This window comes from Palaemon carinicauda, chromosome 10 (assembly GCF_036898095.1).
Source record: "Palaemon carinicauda isolate YSFRI2023 chromosome 10, ASM3689809v2, whole genome shotgun sequence".
NCBI lineage: Eukaryota > Metazoa > Arthropoda > Malacostraca > Decapoda > Palaemonidae > Palaemon > Palaemon carinicauda.
Window position 1 is genome coordinate 128,860,612 of NC_090734.1, and position 9,838 is coordinate 128,870,449.

Below are 9,838 nucleotides of genomic sequence, written 5' to 3' on the forward strand. Positions count from 1 at the left end.
TTCAGTGGAAACCACAAGGTCTCCAAAGTCAAAGGGACGCCACTTTTCTCCGTACGGCTTCAGAGGACATTGTCGGGGAAGGGTCAGAAGGAAGCGCAGCAGGGATCAGAGGAAGAGGTCAGGATTTCTTCGACTCAAGGATGACCACATAGGAGAAGAATACCTTTAGGACCTCTTCTTTCTCATGCCATATGTAATCCACTGGGAGGGTGACCACTCCAGACACTCGTCACATGTAGATTCCTGGCTGAAGGAGCGTCCTCTGCAGGCAGGCCACAACAGAAGGTGGTCTTCCCTTGCACTGGTGAAGGTGCCGCAATGTCGTCACGACACCCCGGATAAGTCCGCATAACCACAGACATTCCCACAACAGCAAACAGTCATAAATAGGCTGGAAAGGAAAGAAAAGGGAAAGGAAAGAAAAGGGAAAGGAAAAAAAGGGAAAGGAAAAAAAAGGGAAAGGAAAAAAAAGGGAAAGGAAAAAAAAGGGAAAGGAAAGAAAAGGGAAAGCAATTAAACATCCAACATACTCCAGCCAGTGGAAGAATGTCTGTTCCTAAAGATGGCCAATATCAAAGTGACTGCTCAGTGAGCAAACAGGGGGTAAGGGTATTCCCTCTCCCAGCCAGTAAATACCGGCCACCTCTTTACATCTCGTTATAAAAGTTTAACCATCAAGTACTCCAGCTTTGCTGATACTGTATCTATCGTAATTAAAAGGCAAAGGTTTATGCTAGTGTTGGAACAAATATTTTATTGTGCACCTTGTTGAGCCATTGGCTCAAAAATAAGATGCTATGTCACTGATCCCTTTATTCAAAAAAAGGCATTACATTAAATGGGGCAGTACTGTGTTGTGATTAGTGATAATGGGTCAGCCTAAAACTCGGGTAAGACCATCGTACCGTAAATCACAGTGAAAAGTTTGTGGACCCCTCTAACCTTGGCACAAATAGTCAAAATATTGAATAATTTGGGCAAAAAATGAGGGAGTGAAACCACCTGGTAATTGGCCGGAATACTTCCAGTGGTTCATTCGTTCATTTTAGAACGACCTGCACTGAAGTTGCAGGCCACGGGCTCTAGCCAAAGGCAGCCCATAAGTGAGACTTCCAGTGGTATCTATTTTGCTTATTTTCAACAAAAAATATCCAGAGCTGCTGCCTCACCTTTTTATTATCACAACCAGTTTCCTATAGCCTCTTCAGTATAAATAAGAGAATGTTCTTGCTCAGGTAGAGGAATCCGGAGTGATTGCTCTCCAACTTTTCACGACTGTCACTCCTCATTCTATTTAAGGTGAGGTAGCTAACCATAATATGTACCTTTTTTCTCAGTTTGGGGGTTTTCCAGCACTGTAAGTGAGGTAAGGGGAAGGAGGAGGGTTGCCCCTAGGTTAGGTTAGGGGTTTTACTTTACTACTGTATAGTACATTAATCGTAAACAATTTTTAACCAACATAATTGAATGTCTATCCCTTCTAACAATCGTTTTAACCCCATTACCTAAAGGCCTACTCAGCAGTTAAGAATACAGTACCTTACCTTATAACAATTCCCATTTTGATTAACATGACACAAGACGCTCCCGAGACCAGTTCATAAAATTCCCGACAGATGGTTATTCCGTCTAAGATTGATTTCCCATTTTCTATATTACTGTATCAATATTGGTGGACATTTATCAACTCCAAACAGAACTGTTTTTAATGTCATGTGATTTTCTCTTGGCCAATTTTCTACGTCCACAACTTCTATAGAAGCTCCACCCCTCCTCAAACTACGTCACACAATTGAAATTGTTCTTCGAAACGCATTCAACAAAGATGTTTGTATAAACATTATCCCAGACATGAGGTCTTTTTCCCTTCTGGAAAAAATGAGAGGTCTTACTGATCTAGGAGTGCATGTAAAATGATAACCAAGACCCACAACTCTTATTTGCAACCCCATTGCAAATTTGAATAGAATAAAAACTGTTCAGAATGTTCTAAATACCCCAAGGTAACTACTTAGCCAATATAGAAAACCATCAAATTGCCTTGGAAGTTTAATTGAAAAAGCTCTTTCCCTTGACACAATTTCATGCTCCCGTAGTTCCTAGAATTCACTGTAGATGATATTCTAATCAATTCAGCAGTGCTTTAGCGACGGAACACTGAACCCATCGACGGGCTCAGTAATTTGGAACGACCCAATCAGACCAAGCTTCACCCGGGAAACTGCCAGAGGCCTTTTTTTTATCCAATCAGAATTCAGTATTTCCAAAATTCAAAAAGGGTAACGGGAACACAGAGACGTGAAGATGGCAATGTTAAACTCTGAGAATGACGAAGTTCGATCTGATGCAAGTAATTTTTTTCTATAACTGGAGCAATCCAAAGCTGGAGAGGATTACGAACTTCACCCAACAACTCCTGGGTGATTATTTTGGCAATTATTTCAGCAGTGTTGGTGATATGCACTATGTTTACAATGGAATACAATGCACCAACAGTGTGTCACTCGATCGTACATAGTAACGACATTTCATTTTGTGTATATATCATGCTTGTATCTTCGCTCTCCCCTCGCACTAAAAAGAACCTGAACAAACATGTATCTCTTTTTCACCGTTAACTGTTAACCGGTGTGGTATCAGTTGAACAGGAAATTTCCTTTTGCATTGAGTTTTTGTATATAAAGGCGAGTGTCTGTAATAAAGTTACTCAGTTGCTTTCATCCTGTCTTAGAGTCACAACCTTCTCTCGGCTCGTCAAAACAAACTCAAAATGGCAAGCCAACATTTCTTTGGCACCGTTCGAATAATTTGTGCTGAAAGAAAATTGCCAAGAAACACGGAAGTTTTTTATACTGTATTAGCTTGCTTTGCTTATAGAATATTACAGAACACTGCAAAAAAAAAAAAAAAAATTCCCTTCAAATGAAGATACAGGCCAAATTTCCAAAGATTCCAACTTCAGTGACATCGAGTAATGTAAGTACAGCTATATTTGTTTCCATTATATACTATAAGGTGAATGTAGTTCATTGGTATGAGTTTGAACTTTCTTAATACTTGTAGAACAGATTTCCTTTAACCCTTTTACCCCCAAAGGACGTACTGGTACGTTTCACAAAACCCATCCCTTTACCCCCATGGACGTACCGGTACGTTCTTGTAAAAAAAATGCTATAAAAATGTTTTTTTTTTCATATTTTTTATATTTTTTTGAAAAAATTCAGGCATTTTCCAAGAGAATGTGACCAACCTGACCTCTCTATAACCAAAATTAAGGCTGTTAGAGCAATTAAAAAAAAATATACTGCAAAATGTGCTGGGAAAAAAATAACCCCTTGGGAGTTAAGGGTTGGAAATTTCCAAAGAGCCTGGGGATAAAAGGGTTAAGAAATACGACAAGTGTTACCTTGCTAGGAGTGAAGCAGGCTGCAAATCAAATACAGGGTAAGCTAGAAATACAGCAGTCTAAGGGGGGTTGCAAAAGGGCATTAGCCACGCCCCCGTAGGTAGGTAGGTAAGTAAGGAAATGGCTTATAGATTAGATTAGGTGGTGTGGTGTTTTTGTGAAGGGGTTCTACAGTGTGACTGACACGGCTACAATCGACTAGGAAATGGGAAGGAAAATTCCCATTTTCTATGCACACAGAAGGCCCTGGCCATCAATATACAAAGGCTCCCCAATTTGTTTATAGAGAAGGTATTTTGATGACTTGATGTCGTGAATCGTCGGAATTATATATTTTTTTACGTTTTAGGGGTGGCTAAAGCTAGGAAACACGTCTGAAAAATTTTCTTTTTATAGGTGTACGCTAGAAATAGGAATGAATGGCGAGCGATTGTGACGCAGTTCCGGTAAGCTCTGCTGCTTCCTCCGGTGCCTTGGAAGACCGTGGAGGTAGGAGGAGTAGGGGATTCAGCGTTATGAAGCTTCACCTGTGGTGGATAACGGGGGAGGGTGGGCTGTGGCACCCCTAGCAGTCCCAGCTGAACTCGGTTGAGTCCCTTGTCAGGCCGGGAGGAACGTAGAGAGGAGAGGTCCCCTTTTCTGTATCATTTGTTTGATGTCAGCTACCCCCCAAAACTGGGGGAAGTGCCTTGGTATATGTATGTATTAATCCTGGCACGAAGGAAGTTATCATTCGGGGATTTACGTAGACGAACCTTCAGTAAAACTTGAAAAATTGAATATCGAAAGTCCGATTTGGAAGCAAACACAGGGTTGAGAATTACTCTTAGGGAAGGGCAGGTTAAAGGATACGGCGGTCTATGGTGGGTTCACAGAGGCCATAGCTCCCTCATGTAGGAAAGTCGGTGAGGATACAGTTTCTAGGTTAGGTTAGGTGAGGAACCAGGGTGTATGTATACTGAGTACACAGCAAAACTCCTTACATTCAACCCTATAGCAATCATGTATAGAATATTGTTTAAAAACACTTCAGTACTCTAAAATCCCTGGATATGTACTTTCAAGGATTGAGGATTTATCTTTGAATAATCAAAATTACCCAAAAATCTTACAAGTCAGTACAGCTCATTCTATCGACACAATTTTTCTAGCTCCCATAGTTCCTAGAATTTGATGTTGATATTGTTTTGATCCTTTGAGCGGGGAACCGGGCAATTTTAACCCCTTTACCCCCAATGGACGTACTGGTAAGTTTCACAAAACTCATCCCTTTACCACCATGGACGTACCGGTACGTCCTTGCAAAAAACTGCTATTTACATTTTTTTTGCATACTTTTGATAATTTTTTGAGAAAGTTCAGGCATTTTCCAAGAGAATGAGACCAACCTGACCTCTTTATGACAAAAATTAAGGCTGTTAGAGCAATTTGAAAAAAATATACTGCAAAATGTGCTTGAAAAAATAAATAAGCCCTGGGGGTTAAGGGTTGGAAAGTTCCAAATAGCCAGGGGGTAGAAGGGTTATACAGCCAAATGGGACCCAACTTGAACAAGGCAATTGCCCAACGGCATTATGACAATACCTCAAAAGTTCAAGCTGGGGGATGGAAGTATCAAGCATGGTTCGGCGATGCTCATTCTTAGCAGACCAGACAAGAGGATGGCAACAAATATTGTACCTCCAAAAGTGACTTAGCCCCCTGTGGCCGCGGGGGCATAAAAACAATTAGAATAGCGCCAACGTTATCCCTGCGTGTCGTAAGAGGCGACTAAAAGGGACGGGACGAGGGGGCTGGGAATCCCCTCTCCTGTATAAAAATCCTGTGAGACATCATCAAAGAGTAGAGGTCCCCTTTTTTGTTTTGTTTCATTGTTGATATTGGCTACCCTCCAAAATTGGGGGAAGTGCCTTTGGTATATGTATGTATGTAAAAGTGACTAGGCCACTCTTGATAACTTAAAGATCCCAAAAATTGTTCATGATTAGAATCTTTACCATTTCAAAGAAAGTATACTTAATTATAAAAGGACTTCTTAGTGTTTTTTTCCGGCCATTGTAAAGTGTTGCGATGGTGAAATGCGGCATTCTTTCTATGGGTAATACACTAACAATGGCAAGGGCACGTTCTTTTGGCATTTAGGCCTATATTGAGGAAAGATTGCAATAAAATTAAAAAGTTTTTTTGGACAATCTAAACTTACATGTGCTAACATATTTGTTATAATAGCATGTTTTCCATACAGTATAATGTTCTTCACATAAGAGGTTCAATACTGCAGAGTATTCTAAAATTTTCATTCCAGCTATGACCAATTTGTGGAATGATCTTCCTCCACGGGTACTTGAATCGGTAGAATTTCAAAAGTTCAAACTTGTAGCAAATGCTTTTATGTTGAACAGGAAGACATTAAGTCTCTTTATAATTTGTACAGTATATGAAAGATGTTTTAATTTTGTTACTGTTCTTTAAATATCTTATCTTTCCTTTCCTCACTGGGCTATTTTTCACTGTTGGAACCCTTAGGCAGATCCAGACATATCATAGAGATTGACGAGTGCAAGTTTGGAAAATAGTAAAGTGAAAGTCACATGGTCGATGGCTCTCGGGTATTCAGAGGGACTGACTGGGAAACGTGAGACTTTTTTCAAGGTTGTCAAACATCCTTCGGCAAAGACTGCTTCCTATATTTTTAGAATTCCTTCATCTCGAACCAACAAGTTTATTAAATGAACATGTGTCGCTACCTAGAAATCCCAAACAGACAAATATAATACAATGTACTCAACTTGGGAGCAGGGATCTCTAAAATGCCTGACATCGTCAAAAACACAAAATAACACAGAGCTCGAAAAACACGTCCGAACGTTCACGGGTGCTAACAGGGAATAATGGGAGAAGGTAGGAAGTGGTGGTGGTGGTGGTAGGGGGCAGTAGCTGTAGTGAACGACACCTCGTAGTAACGGGGGATTTTGAGGAGGGAGAAATCTAATTGGAAAGGGATCTCGGGTAGTGGTATCACTCGCCCCAGTTTTAATACCGACACCCTCTAGGGGTGAGCGAGCTGGGTATATTCTTGGCATTCCGTGCAACTTTTTTCTCTGGTATATTTAGCAGTATTTATACCTTTGAAATGGTGCTTTAAGGAGCATTTCACTGGGCGATACAGGTTCCTCGCCCAGAAAGATTTTTCCTTCATCAAAATCCCTTTATTACTAGTGTACCTAATCCATCAAAAATTACGGCTAAATATTTGGATAGATATGCACACACACAGAGGTTCATCCTTTCCCTAACTAAAAACCCCTCTCACCAGGGTATGAGAACTCCCTCTATCCCTTAACTGAGGGGCTGGGTGAGATCTAGTAGTTATACGTCTGGCAATGGCGTTGAGTGACCAGAAAAAATATATATACAGTATATATTTATATATTCAAATACACTTGCTCTTCCTTATATACAGGAGATTATTATTATCATTACTAGCTAAGCTACAACCCTATTTAAAAAAGCATGATGCTATGATAACGAAAATCAATTTCTCCAACATTGCACTGTAAATCATAACGTCAATTTTGTGAGTTCACACGACACCAGTGTACACACTAACACAATAGAATGACAGTAGCGAATTCTTTAAAGGAGCATCCTGCCAAAATCCAGTACTCAGAAACACCTTTACAACAGTAATTTCGTGATGTACTCTGTTCGGCAGTGATATCCAAGGAGTTCAGAGTGTAGATTGTTGGCCTTCGTTGAATTAAACAACCATGTTTACCCACTCAAAACCTGACTAACCCCTCCAACGGGAGTCCTTCTACCCTATGGTTTTCCGTTTATTAAAGCATGCGCTCTCCCACCTCATCCTGGTCTGCCCCACCCTACGATAGGGGTGTATGTATGATGACGGCCATGCTCCATAACTCCCTTATTTTCAACTCTATCGCAAACTTGTGAAGACTAAAAACTTTTCATAATGTTCTACATAACCCCCAGTTCAGCACATACCAGATAGAAAGGGATTATTCTGAAAACCATCAAAATAGCCGTGAAATTTACTGTATTAGTCAAAAACGCTTTGTACCCAGACATGGACTTTCTCTTTGCCGTAATTCCTAGAATTCACTGTAGATGACGTTTTGGTCAATTGAACAGTGATTTAGCAGCAGATTACTGAACTAATCAGCGTTTGTGGCAATTTGAAACGACCTAATCAGACCCCGCTCGACCTAGGAAATTACCAGAGGGCTTTTTTTATCCAATCAGAATCCGATTTTCCCAATATTCAGAGTAATGGAAGCATCAAGCGTGGATTGAACATGCTTATCCTTTGCCCACGAGATGTAAAGATAGCAACATATCAGTGCATGAGCAAAGATACTTGTGAATCTTTTTATAATTTGATTAATCCACAAAATGCAAGGATTGTGAATTTTACCAAGTAATGACTTTACAGCTAATTTGGTTAAGATAAGACTCCTGGGGTAATATTCTGGTGTTTGTTAAAAGTATCGTTTTGGTGAAAAATCAACGCACAATGGCAAACGCAAGTTTATTATTTTTTTTTTTTTGGTGTTCTAATAGTGCATGCCGTGATTCCGGGAGTCCTGGTCCAACCCAACATCCTATTCCTTCTTCGTTAATTTTAGAGACCTCACCCACCATAAAAAAAAGATCACACCGGAATATTCTGACTTCAGAGACTGAGTAATGTACGGACAGCTGAGAATATGGCAGTCTAAGGGAAGTTGCAGGGGGCTAACCCATTAGATATGGACACAGCTTGAAGGTTAGGTTAGGTGGGGATGTTTAGGTTGAGTTAGGTGGTGTTCTTGTGTAGCGATTTTACAGAACAGACATGGATTTTGCAGTACAAAGGCTCCCCATAATTCATTCTTTTTCGACCTGTGCCGGTGTGACAGTCTGAACGATCCCCCGGTCTCAGAATTCTCCTTGACATTGTATAATGGTTCTTTTCCGCCATTAGCTCGCTTCGCTCGCATGAAAATAAAACGTCAAGCTCGTATGTACTGGCAAGCGGTAATGTTGAGCTGCACACGCTAACATTACATGAAAATAAAACATCAACCTCGTATGCACTGGCAAATGGTAATGTTCGCGCATGCGCAGATTATCAAGGAGAATTCTGAGACCGGGGGATCGTTCAGACCGTCACACCGGTCTGCCGCAAAAAACGATGAAGTTACTGTACCACTAGGAAAGAAAAAGGAGATCCAACCACACTTGCGACTTCAGCGACTTTGAAATAATGTAAGAAGACCTACATTTGTTGATATTAATATTCAATATATTGAACTGTGTGTTTGGATAATTAGATTACGCGCCCACACGGTTTACGTGTACCGCTTGCCAGAGCAGAGGATTCACAAAATAATGTTAAATTGCGGGCTAAACGGACCACTGTGGAGCAAATACCACTGAAGCGATTAGGCCTCTATAAGATAATTAAAATAACACCAATATACTCACAAACGCATGTAATGCAACAAGTATTGCTTGCTAGAACAGAGCAGGGGTTAGGGAAAGGTAACGGCTATACCCCATACCTCCCTTATTTTCAACTCTACCGCTAAGAATACAGCAGTTTATGGGGGGAGGGGGGGGATTGCATGGAGGGTATTGGGCCCCATTAGGTCAGTAAGGACATCACTAGTAGGTTAGGTTAGGTGCTCCTCTACATACGTGGGAGGACCTGTCCATCATTATATAAAGACTATCAGGACAGTAATGATATAATGCTAAATTACAAACAAAGCGGGTTGCAGCAGGGCAAAAACGAATAAATAATGAAATAGGGATAATTCGGTGGCTGAAAATAGTGTACTAGAAAATACGCATAATTAGGCAAAGGGTATCACAGTGCATAGGACTACAAAGAAAATAGGAACAAAAATAAAATTTTTCGTGCTCTCAGAAGGCTTAGTCTGCTGATATACAAAGGCTAAGGGACCCCATAGTTAAGGTGGTTCCCTTATGTTTGTTTCCCTTTTATACTGTGGTTTTTATTTCAAAACTTATGAATTTTGAAAAATACATGTATCCCCCATGTATTTCTGTCACAAACATTTCAAATACCCACAACTATACCCTGAAGACTTCTCAATTTCATTAGGAATATTCTGCTACAGTAAATATTTACCAGCAGGTTACCCAGGTATGGTTAGGTTAAATAGGTTCCCTTGCTTTACTCCTTTCCTATATCCCAAAACTCATAAAACCCTTTTTGGGGTGTATGCATGATAGAGGCCACCTGTATATATGACGACAGCCGACTAAGAATACAGCAACGTAAGGGGGGGTCGCAGGGGGCAATAGCCTCCCGGTTAGTTAAGTAGGTAAGGACACAGCTTGAAGCCTTTGTATATCAGCGGCCAGTTTTTCACACATTCATTAAAAAGGGACATCAACTAA

General features: G+C 40.5%; 1 protein-coding gene across 1 annotated transcript in view; it reads right to left on the minus strand.

Moving 5' to 3' along the window:
• The window catches only part of LOC137648745 (transmembrane protein adipocyte-associated 1-like), a 62,187-nt gene that overhangs the window by 51,036 nt on the left and 1,313 nt on the right, over positions 1-9,838 (minus strand). The gene's annotated exons all lie outside the window — the stretch shown is intronic.